The sequence below is a fragment of the Balaenoptera borealis genome (genome assembly GCF_965194805.1).
Source record: "Balaenoptera borealis genome assembly, chromosome: 8".
Classification (NCBI taxonomy): domain Eukaryota; kingdom Metazoa; phylum Chordata; class Mammalia; order Artiodactyla; family Balaenopteridae; genus Balaenoptera; species Balaenoptera borealis.
In genome coordinates, this window is record NC_138865.1 from 76,519,141 (window position 1) to 76,538,801 (window position 19,661).

Below are 19,661 nucleotides of genomic sequence, written 5' to 3' on the forward strand. Positions count from 1 at the left end.
GTGTTTTTATCTTTCCACTTCTCATTGCCTTATTTTAAATTTCCATAAATCATGTCTAATTTTCTCTAGCCAAAAATGAATGAAATGACAAAAGCTTTTAATGATTTATAAAGCAGTAAAAGAACCAACCTAAAATTGTATTCAGTCAGCAAAGGCAGAAACTCTGATTTATTTTTTTGATTGATACTCACATTTTTATAATAATTATAAAATAAAACATATGTCTAGTTCAAATGGATTATTTGGCTTCAAGTATTTTATAGAGGCTCTGAGTTTGTGCAGACATGTAGGACTAAAGTTCAGATTCGTGTTGGGAAAAATCTTATAATGCCAAATGTTTTGATTGGAATGAGTAGCTGAGTTTAAATAAATGTAGTTTATTTATATTTATATGCTATCACAAATGAAGAGTCCTTTAGAATTCATTTATTCCTTGTTCTCAAATGAAACTCCATAGATATCTGCATAATCATTACTTTTGAATCTTAACAATAGGCTATGTCATATTTGGCTCCAGGCCTACTGGAAGGCAATCAAGAAGTTCTACTGATTTTAAGGAAAACTGTATGAAAGTTTCAGATGTCAATCTCTTAATCCAAAGTTTTGTGTCAATGGCTTCCTAATTCTAACTAAACTAAGTTCCAAATTCTCTGCCTGCATTGAAAAATTTCCACTTTGGGGACTGTTATGAACTGAACTGTGTCCTTTTAAATTCATATGTTGAAGCCCTAAGCCCAAAGTGACTGTATTTATAGAGAGGACCTTAAAGGAGGTAATTAAGGTTAAATGATGTCCTAACATTTGGGGCCTAATCCTATAAGACTGGTATCCTTATATGAAAAGAGAGGGACACCAGAGCTGCTCTCTCTCTTCACATGCACACAGAGGAAAGATCATGTAAGGACACAGGAAGAAGGTAGCCATTAACAAGCCAGGGAAAGAGGCTTCACCAGAAACCAAATGTGGTGGCAAACTCTATCTTGCATTTCTAGCCTTCAGAACTGTGAAAAAATAAATTTTTGTTGTTTAAGCCACCCAGTCTGTGGTATTTCGCTATGGCAGTCCAAGATGACTAATACAGAGACCTAGTCTCCCTGTCAGTCTTGTTGCCTCCTTCTATTGTAACTACATTCATATTAGTATCTTTCACTTATAGTCTTGCTTCTTCTTACTTATCTCCCACATTATTTTTTATTATATAAGTTTCAGGTGTACAGCATCATAATTATACCTCTGTATACACTAGAAAGTGACCACCACCTCCAGTCTAGTTGCCATCCATCAACATATAGTTGATCCTTATTATCCACTTCACCCATTCCCCAAGCCACTTCCCCTCTGGTAAACACTAATTTGTTCTCTGTATCTAAGAGTTTGTTTTCGTTTGCTTTATTTATTTATTTTGTTTTTTAAGATTCCACATATGAGTGAAATCATACAATATTTGTCTTTCTTGACTTATTTCACTTAGCATAATACCTTCAAGTTCCATCCATGTTGTCACAGATGGCAGGGTTTCATCTTTTTTATGGCTGAGTAGTATTCCATTGTATAAAGACCACAAGTTTATCCATTGATCCATTGAGGACACTTAGGTTGCTTCCGTATCTTGGTTATTAAAAATAAAGCTGCACTGAACATAGAGGAGCATATATCTCTTTGAATTAGTGTTTTTGTGTTTTTCAGATAAATATCTAGAAGTGGAATAGTTGGGGCATATGGTAGTTCTATTCTTTTTTGACAATCTCCATACTGTTTTTCATACTGGCTGCACTATTACAGTCCTAATAACAGTGTGTGAGGGTTCCTTGTTCTCCACAAGCTCTCCAACATTTGCTATTTCTTTTCTTCTCAATAGTAGTCATTCTAACAGGTGTGAGGTGATATCTCATTGTGGTTCTGATTTGCATTTTCCTAATAATTTGTGCCATTGAACATCTTTTCACGTACCTGTTGACCACCTGTGTGTCCTCTTTGGAAAATGTCTGTTCAGATCCTTTGCCCATTTTTAAAACCAGTTTGTTTTTTTTTTCTTGTGAGTTGTATGAGTTCTTTATATGTTTTGAATATTGACACCTTATCAAACATATGATTTGCAAATTTCTTCTCCCATTCAGTAGGTTACCTTTTCATTTTGATAATGGTTTCCTTCTCTGTGCAGAAACTTTTTGGTTTGATATAGTCCCATTTGCTTTTGTTTCCTTTGCCTTTGGAGTCAGAGCCACAAAAAAGTCATCAGGTCTGATGTCAACTAAGTTACCGCCTATGATTTCATCTAGGAATTTTGTGGTATCAGATCTTACATTCAAATCTCTAATCCATTTTGAGTTAATTGTTGTGTATGGTGTAAGATAGGAGTCTAGTTTCTTTCTTTCTTTTTTTTTCCTCATGTGGCTATCTAGTTTTCCCAGCACCATTTATTGAAGAGACTATCTTTTATTCATTGTATATTCTTTGCTCATTTGTCTTAATTTAATTATCTATGTACATGTGAGGTTATTTCTAGGATCTCTAGCCTTTTCCATTGATCTGTGTGTCTGTTTTTGTTCCAGTACCATACTATGTTGATTACTGTAGCTTGGTAGTACAGCATGAAATCAGGGAGCATGATACCTCCAGCTTTGTTCTTTCTCAAGAATGTTTTGGCTATTCAGGATATTTTGTGATTCCACACAAATTTTAGAATCATTTGTTCTAGCTCTGTGAAATATGCCATTGGAATTTTGATAGGAATTGCACTGATTCTGTAGATTGCCTCGGGTAGTATGGACATTTTAACAATATTAATTTTTCCAATCCATAAACATGGAATAGCTCTCCATTTATTTGTGTCTTCTTCAGTTTCTTTCATCAATGTCTTACAATTTTCAGTGCACAGGTCTTTCACCTCCTTGATTAAGTTCATTCCTAGGCATATTATTCTTTATAATGCAATTATAAATGGGAATGTTTTCCTAATTCTGGTGGTTTGTTATTAGTGTATAGAAATGTCACAGATTTCTGTATATTGATTTTGTATCCAGGAACTTTACTGAATTCATTTATTAGTACTAACAGTTTTGTGGTGGAGTCTTTATGTTTCTTTATATATAGTATCATGTCATCTGCAAATAGTGACAGTTTTACTTCTTTTCCAATTTGGATGCCTTTTGTTTCTTTTCTTGCCTAATTTCTGTTGGTAGGACTTCCAATACTATGTTGAATAAAAGTGGCAATAGTGGTCATCCTTGTCTTGTTCCTGATCTTAGAGTAAAAAATTCCAGCTTTTCACTGTTGAGTATGATGTTAGCTGTGGTTTGTTATTATGTTGAGGTATGTTTCCTCTATACCCACTTTGTTGAGAGTTTTTATCATAAATGGATGTTGAATTTTGTCAAATGCTTTTTCTGCATCTATTAAAATATCATATGATTTTTGTACTTCATTGTGTTAATGTAACATATTGATTGATATGCAGATGTTGACCCATCGTTGCACCCCTGCAATAAATCCCATTTGATTGTTGTGTATAATCCTTTCAGTGTTTTGTTAAATTTGGTTTGCTAATATTTTGTTGAGGATTTTGCATCTATATTCATCAAGGATATTGGTCTGTAATTTGTGTGTGTGTGTGTGTGTGTGTGGTGTCCTTGTCTATTTTTGTTTTAATCAGGGTAATGTTGGTTTCATAAAATGTGTTTGGAAGGTTTCCTTCTTCAATTTTTTGGAAGAGTTTGAGAAAGATAGGTATTAGCTCTTTTCTGAATGTTTTGGAGAATTCACCAATGAAGCCATTTTATCATTTTAATTATAATATGTCTTAGGGTGTGTCTCTTTGGGTTCATTTTATTTGGAACTTTCTGGTCTTCCTGTACCTAGATGTCTATTTTCTTCCCCAGATTAGGGAAATTTTCAGCTACTATTTCTTCAAACAATTTTTCTGGCCCTTTCTCTCCTTCTTCTCCTTTGGGGACCCCTATAGTGCAAGTCTCATTCTGTGGATGTTGTCCCAAAAGTCCCTTAAGGATCTTCCCCTTTTTAAATTCTTTTTTCATTTTTCTGTTCTGTTTGGGTGAGTTCCATTGTTTTGTCTTCCAGATCACTGATTCATTCTTCTACCTCATCCAGTCTGCTGTTGAACCCCTCCAGCATTTTATTTTTCAGTTCAGTTATAACTTCTGTTTGGTACTTTCTCACATTTTCTGTCTCTTTATTGAAAATCTCACTGTGTTCATCCATTCCTCTCCTGAATTTGGTGAGCATCTTTATGACTGTTACTGCAAACTCTATGTCAGGTAGATTGCTTATCTCCATTTTGTTTAGTTCTTTTTCTGAAGTTTTGTCTTGTTCTTTTAGTTGGAACATATTCCTTTGTCTCCTCATTTTGCCTAATTCCCTGCTTTTGTTTCCATGTATTAAGTATATCACCTATCTCTCCCAGTCTTGAAGAAGTGGCCTTATTTAGGGGACAAACTGTGGGGCTCAGGAGTACAATCTGCCTGGCTACCAGAGCCAGGCACTCAAGAGGTGTCCCCTATGTGAGTTGCTTGTGCCCTTCTGTTGTGGTGGAGCTGCAGCTGCTGTGAGGCACCTGTGGGGAGGGTTGGGCCCTGGGCTGGCTATAGGACCTGGTGGGGGTTGCCATGGGGTACTGTTGGGCAGGGCTATCACTGGGCCAGCTGGGAGGCCCAGCTAAAGTACAGCAGTGGGGGGTCTCTCAGGAGGGTATGCCCACTGGTGCCAAAAGTAGAGAATTCCAAAATAGTCCCCTCCTATGCCAGTATGAGTAAGGTAGCCTGAGATTGCATAAATAGCACCTGCCAGTGACTCAGTCCCCAAGGAGTGTCTCAATTGTTTTCTGCCTCTCTGGCAGATGCCTCAAGATTAGTAGTCTCCTTTCACCTATCGTCCATGCATTTTTCAATCAGATGTTTCTGTGCTGGTTTTTGGGTTGTGAGAGTCTGCTCATGAGTCCTTTAAGAGCGGGTTTTCTCTTCCCTGCAGTTCTATAGTTTTCCTGGGCATATTCCCCATTGGTTTTTCAAAGTCAGTTGTCTTGGGAGCTCATCTCTCCTGTGCAGGATCTAGGGAGTGGGGTGCCTGATGTGGAGTTCAAATCCCTTGCTCCTCAGGGAAAAGATCCATACCTTTGTGATCCCTCCTGACTGTGGATGGCCACAGCAGGGGTGTGGGTTTTTCCTTGGCAAGCCCATATCCTACCCATCTCAGTGCTATTCTTTTATCCTTTGTTTTGGAGGTTCTGTTCATTCAGTTTTCAGGTCCTTTTTGGAGGGAATTATTCCATATGTTGTTGTAGACTTGTTGTGTCTGTGGGAGGAGGTGCGTTCAGGATCTTCCTACACCACCATCTTAAATCCTTCTTCCCCTTATTTCCCACATTTAACTGCTAGCATTGTCCCTAAACTTTAAAGCCTATGTCAAATCCCCCTCGAAAATATTTTTTTTTCCTATTTCTCATATACTCCTCTCCCCTGAAAGCATATAATCTCTCCTGCTTGGAGCTCCATTAATACTTCCCATATCTCCAGTATAGATATAATATATTGACTAACATTTTATCTATTTGGACATCTGTCTCATCTTCCCTATTAGATTAATTAAACAATATATAAATTTGTTAACTCTTTTTGCAGGTCTACTATGTGCCAATTTATGATTACCTGTTAGGTGTTTTTCTTTTCAATGACTGTCTACAGAGCATTGAATACAGAAAGTATTAAGTAATATTGAGTTCTATTTACTTGAGTTGGTTTTGTATCAGGCTAGATAACTAGTATAATCCATGTGCAATTATCAGAAAATATCAAGGTACGTAACTAAACAAAGGTAAGCAACACAAACTAATTTACTTCTCACTACACTGTATGACTTCCTTTATGTTGAAATCCTTTATGTGGAACTCATGTGAGCTCACTATTGAATTTGTGGGGATAAGAATCAATTCTCTCATTTAGAAAGAAGAAGCTATGTAAAATTTTGCCCCAGATTCTTTACTTAAAATAGTTCCCAGTAGAGAACATTTTCTTTCTAATTTTTCTTCTCACTCCAGCTGCCTAAAAATCCTTTTTTTTCTCTTGCTATCATTTTATGAATTATTCTGTGTCTGGCCTTAATACAAGATTTCATGGAATAATAGGATATATCTGGATATATATCTGTCTCTTATAGATGTACCTGTATTCTAATGGAGATTACGGAATGCAAAGTAAACATTAGTAGGCTGAAAATTACGAGCCTGAAGATAGCTTTTATAATATTTATCTTGAAGATTTAAGTTGACACACCATTTTAGGTTAATTACTAGTTTATTTTTTTACCTTTTAAAGCATATGTGAACAATTTCACAACGTATTATAGAGCTATTTTTTGTCTAGATGAGGTTAGCATCTTTAATAGAAAATATTTTTTGACACATTCTACATTTCAGAATGTATACCAAATCAATTTGCCTGCCTCCTATGTAAGTAGTATACTTCTCCAGCCAGTTGGTTTTAGGTTTGGTCATGTGACTTACTTTCCCACTAAAATATGAGCAAAAGGAACAGTGTACCAGTTCTGAGCAGAAGCTTTAATAGTCATTGTGTATGTCTGTCAATTTCTTATTCTCGCCCTTGCCATGAAAGAGTAGCATATACTGAGAGGTTGCTCCTTTAGCCTTGAACCCAGCGTGGAGAAACATGAGGAGCAGATCCACAGTCCCAAATCAGCAAACCTAAGTCTAACACAGTTTAAGTAGAACCAAAGACATGAGAACAATTTTGTAAGAGAGACAGAAGTTTGCTCTTGTAAGCCACTGAGATTTGGGTTTATTGACTAAGAATTTAGATATTATAATGCCCATTATTATATATCTACCAAAGACAATCTTTATTATTTAAAACCTGACAAATAATTGACTGGAGCTCAAGAGACATCCAGGTCTAGCTTATATTTATGTATTTATCTCTGGTTAGAATATTTAAAAATTTAACAAATTATATATTTTAGGCTCATATTCTTTAAATTTTGTACCAGAGACTTCTACTTCTTGGTAAGATAGAGTAGGTATACTTTTAAAATTCTTATCGCAAAGTTCAACTAAAAGTCAGGACATACTACATAAAACAAACATAAGAAGACTCTGAAACATGGAGAGAAGGTGATAAGTTTTTCAGGGACCTCAGAAACTAAGGAAAAACAGTGGTTAGTACCCTGGGTTTTCTTTTCGTCTCATATATCCCAGACTTGAACCTGAAGAAACAGGCAACAAAGAACACTGACAAAAAATTTACAACAAAAGCTTGCTCTCCTTCATTAAAGGAGCAGCTTAGCAAGACAGAACTTTTAGACCGTAACTGCTTTACTTCAGCTGAACATCACAGAAAAAACTGTGGCCTCTTTCCAATGACACCAGGAAAGGCTGACTGAGGAACCTCAACTTCCACACCTGCAAGGTTGCCATGAGGCAACTCAACACCTCCACTGGGATGATGTCAGAATGCCAAATAGAGAATTTCATCTCTGCTAGATGGCAACAAAGTGACCGCCTTGCTCCCTCTCCACTAAAGTAGTGTCAAAAGGAGGCCTAGAGAAGAGTTGGAATGTTTACCATGGCCATTCTCACCATGATGCCACTGGAGCCCAAAGAGGGTCTGAAATTCCCACCCCACCCAGTAGTAATGAAGAACCTTCCCTGCCCTTGAATATCACTTCAAGTACAACAGTACAGACTGGCTGAAAGTAAAATGATGGAAGAAAGATATTCAATGCAAACATTTATCAAAAGAAAGCAAGAATGGCCACATTAATATCAGATAATGTAAACTTCAGAGCAAAGAAAATTACCAGAGACAGAGAGGAACATTATATAATGATGAAAGGGTCAATCCACTCCACCCAGAAAACACAGCCATCATAATTGTGTATGTACCAAACTGTTAATAAGTTGCAAAATATGTAAAACAAAAGCTGAGAGAACTGAAAGAAAAAAATGAACAAATTCACTATTATAATTGGAGACTTCAACACCCCTTTTAAAATTTCAACTAGAAAGAAAATCAGCAATTATTTAGAAGAGCTAAACAACACTATCAATCAACAGGATCTTACTGACATTTATAGAACATAAAAAGTCCCAGTAACAGTAGAAAACACATTCTTTTCACATGCTCATGGAACATATACCAAGACAGACCATATCTTGGGCCATATAATGAACCTCAACAAACTTTAAAACTTGAAATTATACAGAGTGTGCACTCTGACCACAATGGAATCAAACTAGAAATCAATAATAGAAAAATAAAAAGAAAATCTTCAAACACTTGAAAATTAAATCACATACTTTTAAGTAATCCATGAATAAAAAAAGAAGCCTTAGAAGAAATGAAAAATACATTAAACTTAATGAAATATCAAACATTTCATACCATGTTTGGTGAACATATCAAATTTTGTGGATCATAGCTAAAGCAGAGCTGAGAGGAAAATTTTATAGCACTAAATGCATTCATTAGGAAAGAACAAAAGTCTTAATACAACAATCTAAGCATCTACCTCAAAACAGAGAAAAAGAAGAGCAAAATAAACCTGATGAAAACAGAAAAAGGAAATGATAAAAAGAAGTCAATTAAATTAAAAACAGGAACACAGTAGAGAAGATCAATGAAACTATGAGCTGGTTCTTTGTAAAGTCTAATAAAATGGACAAATCTCTAGCAACACTGACAAAGAAAAAATAGAGATGACACACATTAAATATCAGAAATTATATGGGATATTATTACAGATGCTGTGGACTTCAAAAGGACAATAAGGACATGCACCAAAGAATTCTACTTACGTAATGCACATCATTCTACTTACTTACACAAAACAGACCAATTCCTCAAAGAACACAAATAACCACAACCCACCTGATATGAATTAGATAAATTGAATATCCCTATGACTACTAAGGAAATTTAATTTGTAATTTTAAAACTTTTAGAAAAGAAATGTCAGGGTCCAGATGATTTCACCTGGAAAATCCTACAAAAATTAAAGAAGAATTAACAACAATTCTATAATCTCTTTGTAGAAAACAGAAGAGAAGGGAACACTCCTCTATTCATTTAGGAAGCTTGGTTCCCTGATACCAAAACGAGATAAAGAAAGTACCTTCCCTCCATTGCCCCAACCCAGAAAGAAAGAAAGAAAGAAAGAAAAAGATCAATAGCTCTCCTAAATATAGACACAAAAATCTTTAAAATATTAGCACATAGAAATAAGCAAAATATAAAAATATTATACACCATGACCAAGTATCCTGGGATACCAGTCTAGTTCAATATTTTAAAATCAATCAATATAATCCACCATATTAACAGGCTAAAGAAGAATAATTGCATCATCATATTCAATCCAGAAAAAAAAGTTGACAAAGTTTAATACTCATTCATGATAAAAGCTCTCAGAAAAGTAGGAATAGAGGGGAAATCCCTCAATTGATCTAAAAAAAGAACACAGCTATCATTATCCTTAACAGTAAAAGAGTGATTACTTTCTTCCTAAGATTGGGAACTAGGCAAAGATGTCTATTCTCACCACTCTCATTCAACATAGTGCTGGAAGTTCTAACAAGTACTATAAGGCATGAAAATGGAAATAAAAGGCATAAAAACAGAGAAGAAAGAAATAAATCTGACCTTACTTGCAGATGACATAGTTTTCTACATAAAATCGTAAGGACTCTAACAATTACTCCATATTGAGTCCTTTATTGTCATCTTATTGGTCTTATTCCAATAGGTTTCATGAGAACATGATATGAGAGTGCTAACAAAAGACATGGCTCTGAAGAGTTTTCAGTTATCTTCATCTGTTTTGTTCCTAGCATATTCAACTTTATTTAGATAGGATATTTAATGTTATAATGATTTGAAGTTAAAAGAATAGATTATTTAGATCCCTCTACTGTTGTTGTTTAAGATAGTTCCAGGGTCAAGCCTTAAGATGAGTTCCTGGGCCTTAAAAAAAAAGGGGTGTGTGGTAGACTAGAGAGAGACTCATGGGGGGGAAGACAAAGAAAGATAGATGAAGCCAAGATAATTTTAAAGACACATTCCAAAGCCAACTTCCTAAGAATTGAAAGGCCATCCAACGAGAGGTGTATGGGAAGGTTAGACTGTCTTTGTGAATTTGAGCATCCTTTGGAATCCAAGCCTGTTTATGATTAGCTGTAAGGCTTACCTGATAATTGATTATTTCTGCATCCCTTTCTAGATGTGGTTGAGAACAATAAAAGGTTATAAAATACAACTTTAAGAAATATTGAAATGGGGATTAAATTTTGCTGCTTCCCATCCTCCAAAGAAATCTTTCATCCCATAGCTTTAAACTCTGACAATCTAACTTAGCTTCCTTTCTTTTGACTGAAGTCATGACATTCTCCTGAGTTGTATGCCTGGAAGTAAGACTGGTATTTTTCCTTTCAGCTAAACATTATTCTGGGCCAAAGGTATACTGTGCAAATAAAACTGTTCTGCCCAAGTCTGGAATATCCATTTTTCTCTTCTTGTACGATTGCTTCCAGACAGCAACTTAGATTCTTGGTGTGATCTGAACATATTTAGAAATCACATTTATAAATACTCATTGTAATTTGTATGCCTATTGATTGGGCGTAAGTCCAAGCTGGGGAACAAAATTATTTAGTATGCTACATCATTTATCTAAGGCAAATAAGAAAAATATATGTTTGTTTTAGATAATGTTCAATGGAATAGGAAAATCATGACTTGTTAAGTGGTGTCCCCTTGGAGTCTTAAAGAATTCTTTTCATTAGAGAGCTACTTTGGATTATACATACACATATATATGTACATTTATACAAGGTGAGAAAGTGAGATAAAGAGAGAGCAAGCCAACAAACAACTTAAATGTAAAATGATATCATTAAAAGGATTCTGATGAAATCCTGGTGAAGGGTATATGGAAATTCCCTTGTATTATATTTGCAACTTTTCTTTAGGTTTAAATTTTAAGTTTAAAATTATTTACAAATTTTAAGAAGTGATATTTTGGAAATGAAACTTCATGAAAACTCTTCCAAAGTAAGATTTATTCGGGGGCAAAGGTGATAGTTGGTGTCTCCACTGGTGTATAGATATATAAATAGAATAATGCTTATGATATTAATGCTTATTAACATTTAAAGATAGCTCCATGAAGATTAAAATTTCCAACATTTTAAATGGTAGGGACAGTCTTCCATATAAATTACAGAAAACAGTAGAATTACTTAGCAGAGTAGAAATGTCATGCTTTAAGGGTAATATACATATAACAAAGGTAGCATATCATTGGCATTTTATCCTTCCTACCCATCCAAGAACAGCAACTACATAAATCACTTTGACGTAACATCGAATCTTTTTCTCTTCTTGCAATGACTTTCTCATGACCATGTACGTAATACTATTTTTGGAGGGATAAAATGGATACCCCCAATAAAAACGGGGTTATAAACTGTATAATATATAACTGACAGGCATATAAAGAAAGAAACCAGGTAATTGTAATATACATTCTGAAAATGGGGAAGCTCATTTCCTAAGCCAATTCAGGAAAATTAAAAGTGAAAATAATGATTAATTCTGTTGGACTTGTCCATTTAAAAATCCAAATAAAATCCAAATAAGGAAAACACAATTAAGGGTTAGGCTTCTTTAGTAGATTCGGTTTTGAAGGAAAATTTATGAACTAGAAAATGAATGAAATTTGATAATGTTTCTCCAACTTGAACATAGGCCACCAATTTCATTTTTGGATCCTGGAGAGAAATGAAGGAAATGTTTCCTATTTATTTTAGTTTGCTTACTTTTTATCACAACTGCCTACTCTATTCAGAAAATTAAGACCATTAAACTCTGAGAAGTTCAAAATATAGAATTAAATGAATTATCAGAATTAAATAAATGCTTTCCACAGAACAGTTACTTCATTATGTAAAGGTTTAGCCTCTGAATGGAACAGATAGAAATGTAAACTGAAATCTGTAAGTACTAATCATTTTAATAATGTTTCAGTCTCTTACATATCAATTGAGTTTTGGGGATATTGGTCTAATTTTTAACAATTTTCTTCTTTTTCTAAAATTTATCTCATCAGCAATTACATCTATCCCTTTTTATCTTTATCAGAAGCCATTTCCATGTTAAACAGATTAAATTTTTTTCATTCCAGACTATAACATGTAGTTTTGTACCTAGCTTAAAAAAAATCCTAACCTAAAACAAACTGAACCACCACTCCAGCCTTGATTTTTGTTTAGAGCTTTAAACAAAAACTTTGCATTTGTTACCCTCAAAGTCTGTAATTAGTAGTTGAACCACACAAAGAATCAACATGATGTCATGTCTAGACAACATGTAAATTAATATGAAAGCAATTGATTTACAAACTCTATACTAATACAAATTAATCTGAATTAAGTTTAATCCTCAGTTATTAACTGATTAAGTGTCGCTGTTGGTAGCTACAGAATGGTGATTTCCATCTGTGAATTTTAGGGACACAACTGAATCATTGACTTTGTATGGAGAAATAGTGAAAGGAAGCATAGACCATACACAATGATGCTCCATCACTGTTCCCTGCACAGAAGAGCTAGAGAAGTAAAACTGAAATACACAATTTAAAAACATACAGGAAGCTTTTCTCAAGTGTCATAATTAACTTTTGGCAAAGGGGATGTTTCAGGCGTGTTGACTCTGGCTGTGACTGGCACACCATCCCTCTTAGAAAGTGCATTCATCTGTTCTGAGGGAGAATTTGCTCTTGCTTTGAGCAAACATGAAATCAAAATTGCCAATATGTTCCTTCTTTTTTAGTAGAATTATTACAATTTACTGTGGACAGGAAAACACATCATTATTAAGTACTGACCTCTGTGAAAGACCCTTGGACTTTGGGGTTACAATACTCCCAAGTCTTCAGAGCAAATCAACAGGTGCATACTCTTAACCCAGAGTAGGTTATTATTCTACCACCTCACACATAGTCAGGGGTGCTAGAAATGTCATATTTATCTCATTTACTAAGATATATATTTACTTCTTTTTAAATATTATGGGTCCTCCCCAAGTTTTTTTTTTTAAAGTATTGTTTTTGATTTGTTTTGCTTTTTTTTGAGGAATATTTATTCAAGTAAAATTAGCTTTTACTCATTTTAGAGTGATAAAATCTCAGCATGAATATCATCGTAATATAAGAAAATATATGAAAAATGTTGGTTTTGCTTCCATTAGCTAGTTTCCGTGATTGCATAACATTTTTTCGGATAACTAGAAATCAAGAACAATCCTATCAAATTAAGAAAAATGTTTTACGCTTTTTAATTTGGTGGTCATGTTCATTTAGTTTGTCAGAAAACTCTATAACTTATGTTGGAACAAAATTCAGGAGTGTTCTGTGACTATAATATACATAAGTTTGATAATTAAAAAGCAACTATGTTATTTCAAAACGAGGGTCATTGTATTTATATAGACTCTTTTACAGACATCCTACTCATTGTCATAATAACTGAGGCTGTCATGACCATGGTCTGCGCCTCACAGGAAGCCCTAAACAATTCTGACAGGCTGCAGCTCATTAAGGGACAGTCATTTTGTTGAAATGTCTATCAGCTCGCAGGGATGCACTAAGATGAATAGGCCCAAAACAATAGGCCCATTTGTTAGAGCAGTAGCTTCTCTAATACATGATGAGACAATCAAGCCAAGCTGCCTTCGGCACAAAGACATAATTAATCAAATGGACAAATGGTTCAAAAATTGCTCTAGTATATTCTGTAGTGGACAGAGGTTTCCATGGAAACATTGGCGTTTGCATCACAGTTAATGACCATTCTGTACAATGAAGTCTCCCCCTTCATAGACACTTCTTCACTCCCTCTCCACTACGCCTGCTCTCCCCACTTCTTCAGCCATTAAAAAAATACAACCTGGAGAAAAACAAACAAAATAGGGAGAAGGAGGAAGCTTAAAAGAGAACCCTGAGTGTCTGATTTCCCTATTAGAAAAATCTAATAGTTCTATATCTCTATGAAACTAATTGCAAATTTTTTATTGTGTTCTCAATACTTAAAAAAATACATATGTAGAAAAACAACCTAAAATTGTGACTTTTCACACTATTAAATAATTACAGTGACTTCACTGAAGTATTTACAGATACAAATTAGGTTACTGTGATGATTTAAAATGTATTAAAAAATTAAATTGTAACATTTCTAAAATGTTAAATGAAAATTTAGTAAAGCCTGTGTAAAGGGAGACTTTAATTTATCTTCGGTCTCTGGAAAAGGATACATAAATATTTCTTCAGTATGACTGCTTTTTACCTTGAGTTGTAAAGCATCACTGATTAATATTTAATCAAGTTAAGGGTTATCCCTACTTTGGCACCTAATAAAACATACTCCCTATAGGTAACTGCATCTATTCTTTGAAGGTAGTTTCTTGTTACTATATGATGGCTTTTGAGTTTGAATCATTGCTCTCCACCCTCCCTCCAAAATGTAGCTTATCAGAGTGTTCTTTCCAGTCACAAGAAAGACAGTTGTTCAGAGGTGACCTGACAAATGAAATATGCTCCATCTTGGTAGTTTAAGAACCACAAAAATGGTTAAGTTTTATCCCTATTTGGCGGTCTTCTGTAGTACTTGAAACAAAAGTTTGATCTTTGGTAAAGATACGGCAGGGTAGTTTATTGTAATATTTATTGGGGTTTTTTGTTTCCCTCTAATTGTATTTTTGTCTTTTCACTTTCTCTAAAAATCTTCTTTTATGTCTGTATGGGTAGCTGGATTGCCTTGTAGTGTCCCTTGAAGACATGTTTCCTTACTGGTTTTTAAATCTTTACTTTTAAAAGCCTGTGTCAGTGGAATCTTTTGCAGGTGGGAAGCATGAGGAGGAGAGAATCCTGAGGCTTTGGAGTGAGGGTAGGCTGGGGGGACAAATGCAGCAAGGGAGCTGCTAGCATTTTTCAGAATTGGAAAGGAGGGAGACTCCTGCTAGTCCTGAAAAAATGAAGGGCCCAGACCACTACCCTGGGTGTGAGAGAGTTTTATGTGTCAGCTTCACTGAACTAAGCAATGTCTAGTGAGCTGTTAGGACATTATTTGTGAGTGTGCCTGTGAGGGAGTTTCTGGAACAGATTAGCATTTGAATTGGTAGATTGAGTAAAGAAGCTCACCCTCACCAATGCAGGTGGGCATCATCCAATCTGTTGAGTGCCTGAACACAACAAAAAGGCAGAGGAAGAGCAAGTTTGCCCTCTTTGCTTAAGCTGGGAAATCTATCTTCTTCTCCCTCAGACATTAGCACTTCTGGTTCTCAATCCTTTGGACTTGGACTGAATTACAACCACTGGCTTTCCAGCTTGCAGATAGAAGGTCATAGACCTTTTCATTTCACTCTTTTCTTGCTTGCATTTATTTAAAAAAAATGAGCAGTCTGCTGTAACTCTCTCCTTGTTCCTCTGTATGGAAAGTGTTCTCCAATTCCTGGATTCCATCAATATTTTCTCTTTATCTTTGGTTTTCTGCAGTTTGGCTATGATTTGTCTGTGTAGTGTTTTGAGTTATTACCCTGCTGCTGTTATGTAAACTTCCTGGTTCTGTGGTTTGGTATCCATCATTAATTTCAAAAGTTCTCAGCTATTATTTCTGCAAATATTCCATCTGCTCTGTTCTCTTGTTCTTTTCTTTCTGATACTCCAATTATATGCATGTTGCAGCTTTTGATCTTGCTCCACAGTTCTTAGATATTCTGTTCTATTCTATTCTGTTCTGTTCTGTTCTATCCCATGCTTTTCATTTTCTTCTTTATTTTCCTCTTTGCATTTCAATTTGAGAAGTTGCTATTTACTTATGTTCAATCTCACTGATTTTTTCCTCAGTCATGTCAATCTACTGACATGCCCATCAAAGGCAGTCTTCATTTCAAATACTGCGTTTTTTATTTCTAGCATTTCCTTTTTATTTATTTATTTATTTTTCTAAAAAAGATTTTTAATTAATTAATTTATTTATTTATGGCTGTGTTGGGTCTTTGTTTCTGTGCGAGGGCTTTCTCTAGTTGTGGCAAGTGGGGGCCACTCTTCATCGCAGTGCGCGGGCCTCTCACTATCGCGGCCTCTCTTGTTGCGGAGCACAGGCTCCAGACACGCAGGCTCAGTAATTGTGGCTCATGGGCCTAGTTGCTCCGCGGCATGTGGGATCTTCCCAGACCAGGGCTCGAACCCATGTCGCCTGCATTGGCAGGCAGAATCTCAACCACTGCGCCACCAGGGAAGCCCTCCTTTTTATTTTTTTAAATTAAGTTTCCATTTTTCAGCTGGCATTCCATCTGGTCTTGCGTGTTGTCTACTTTTTCCTTGAAAGTCTTTATCATATTAGTCATTGTTACTTAAAATTTCCTGTAAGATAATGCCAACATCTTTTTTATATTTGCGTCTGGTTCTGATGTTTGCTTTGTCTCTTTAGATGGTATTTATTTTTGCCTTTTGGCATGCCAGATAAATTTTGTTGAGATCAGACATATTGCATAGGGTAATAGCTACTGAGGTAAATAGGCCATCAGTATGAGATTTATGTTAATTTGGGTAAGAGTTGGGGTAACTTTAATGCTTATTTTAGTTATAGGCACTAGAGGCTTTGACTTACTCTGGTGATCTTGTTTTTTCTCCCCTCTTGGCTTTCAGTTTTTTTGTGTACTCTTCTTTAGAGATTGTGTGTGCCTTAAAGTTTTTAAGCTTTAATCCACTGTCATTATTTCTGGATGTTTGTTAGTGTTGTGACAGGTGATGGTGGAAAAGAGGGTGTGTTTAACCTCCATATTAAGCCTCAGTCTTTTAATGGGCCTGTGTCTCAGGAGTTTGGCCTATGAAGTATTTCTGCTCCTCCTCCAGGAGTACAGCTTTCGTCTCTCCTGGCCCCCAATTCCCTCTCCAATCTCAGTGTTTCCAGCATATTTCCTTGAAGCCATCTTCCATGTAAACTGTGGCTTTTTTCCCCCCTTAAGTGAGATGGGAAGTCAGGATCAAGCTAGAGTTAAGGTGGATTTCCTTTCTCCAAGCTGAGATAAGTTCTCAGTATTGCCCTCTGGTGATGTCCTTTATCCTGGAGATTAGGTCTTTATTTAGAGAGAAGCATCTGGGAGGGCTTCACAGTGGCTACTTTTTTCTTCTCCCTGTCACAGAGTCACTTGAGGAGCTTTCTTAGCTCTTGCAACAAAAACCTGTTGGTATTCCTGGAGGAAAAGCTGTGTCAGTTGGGGGTCCCCTCTGCAGTCTCTGCCAATTCCTAATTCTTTTTTTTTTAAATTAATTAATTTACTTTTAAATTTTATTTTATTTATTTTTTATACAGCAGGTTCTTATTAGTTATCTATTTTATACATATTAGAGTATATATGTTAATCCCAATCTCCCAATTCATCCCACCACCACCCCCACCGCTTTCCCCCCTTGGTGTCCATACGTTTGATCTCTACATCTGTGTCTCTGTTTCTGCCTTGCAAACTGGTTCATCTGTACTATTTTTCTAGATTCTATATATATGTGTTAATATACTATATTTGTTTTTCTCTTTTTGACTTACTTCACTCTGTATAACAGTCTCTAGGTCCATCCACGCCTCTACAAATGACCCAATTTCATTCTTTTTTATGGCTAAGTAATATTCTATTGTATATATGTACCACATCTTCTCTATCCATTCGTCTGTTGATGGGCATTTAGGGTGCTACTATGAACTAGCTACTGTAAATAGTGCTGCAATGAACATTGGGGTTCATGTGTCTTTTTGAATTATGGTTTTCTCTGGGTATATGCCCAGCAGTGGGATTGCTGGGTCATATGGTAATTCTATTTTTAGTTTTTTAAGGAATCTCCATGCTGTTCTCCATAGTGGCTGTATCAGTTTACATTCCCACCAACAGTGCAAGAGGGTTCCCTTTTCTCCACACCCTCTCCAGCATTTGTTGTTTGCAGATTTTCTCATGATGCCCATTCTAACCAGTGTGAGGTGATACCTTGTAGTTTTGATTTCCATTTCTCTATTAATTAGTGATGTTGAGCAGCTTTTCATGTGCCTCTTGGCCATCTGTATGTCTTCTTTGGTGAAACGTCTATTTAGGTCTTCTGCCCATTTTTGGATTGGGTTGTTCATTTTTTGAATATTGAGCTGCATGAGCTGTTTATATATTTTGGAGATTAATCCTTTGTCCACTGATTCGTTTGCAAATATTTTCTCCATTATGAGGGTTGTCTTTTCATCTTGTTTATAGTTTCCTTTGCTGTGCAAAAGCTTTGAAGTTTCATTAGGTCCCATTTGTTTATTTTTGTTTTTATTTCCATTACTCTAGGAGGTGGGTCAGAAAAGATCTTGCTGTGATTTATATCAAAGAGTGTTCTTCCTATGTTTTCCTCTGACAGTTTTATAGTGTCCGGTCTTACATTTAGGTCTTTAATCCATTTTGAGTTTATTTTTGTGTATGGTGTTAGGGAGTGTTCTAATTTCATTCTTTTACATGTAGCTGTCCAGTTTTCCCAGCACCACTTATTGAAGAGACTGTCTTTTCTCCATTGTATATCCTTGGCAATTCCTAATTCTTACTAGATAAGGGATCTTTGACTGACAGTTTCTGCTTCAGGTAAGCAAACATCAGGTACTTTAACTCTTTGGGCTTTAGGAATGCAGTTTGTCCTGTGAACTTAGTCCTCTGATGGGTCTGAGAAAGTCACTGATTTCCCATTTCTCTAGCATTTTTCTTATTGTAAGGGTAAGAGTAATGATCTTCAACCAGTTTACATGTTGGGCTGAAACCTGAAGTCTTCAGATTTATGGATATTTATTTTATTTTTGGGTTAAAATCCAATACTACTATTATTTATTTTTTTGCTCAAATTATTTCAGCCTTGGTCATTGAGAGCTCTTTTTCAATGTGGATTCTGTGTCCTCTTGACATGCATCTCCATTTTCCTCCAAAAGTGAGAAATCTGCAATTTATTTATTTGTTCAAGCCTAGTATTCATATAAAGCAGTTTGATAATATGTCCCACAAGTGTGTAAAACAAGTTTCCCAACTAGACTACAATGTTTCTTTACAATCTGTTGTGTCTTAAGCCTTAAATTATTCAGTCAAAACACTGTTTTCCAGAGTTACTTAGATTGGCTTTTTTTTCCTCACTCACTTCAGTTGTTCATTTCACTCATCTGTAGGTTCCTTAGTCATAGTCTGCATTCCACCTTGGGTGATTTCTGTAGACCTATCTTCAAGTATTCAGATTCTTTCCTTGGCTGTGCCCAGTTTGCTATTAAGCCTGTTGAAGATATTCTTTTCATCTCTGTCACTGTGTTTTGGATTTTTGTTGTTTCTATTTAACTTTTTCTTATAATTTCCATCTCTCTGCTGAATTTGACCACCTATCTTGCATGTTGTCCACTTTTCCCCTTACAGCCTTTTACATATTAATCATATGTATTTTAAATTCCCTCTCAGATACTTCCAACACCTGTGTCATATAAGTGTTCTAATGATTGCTCTGTTTCTTAGGAATGTGCTTTGTTATCCTTGCCTTTTTGTATGCATCCTAATTTATTCCTGGAAGATAAATATCTTGTGTAGGTCAGA

The 19,661-nt window shown here is 35.5% G+C and overlaps 1 long non-coding RNA gene across 4 annotated transcripts in view; it reads right to left on the reverse strand.

The window, feature by feature from the left end:
• Positions 1-19,661, reverse strand: part of LOC309633122 — a 210,986-nt gene that overhangs the window by 65,185 nt on the left and 126,140 nt on the right. The gene's annotated exons all lie outside the window — the stretch shown is intronic.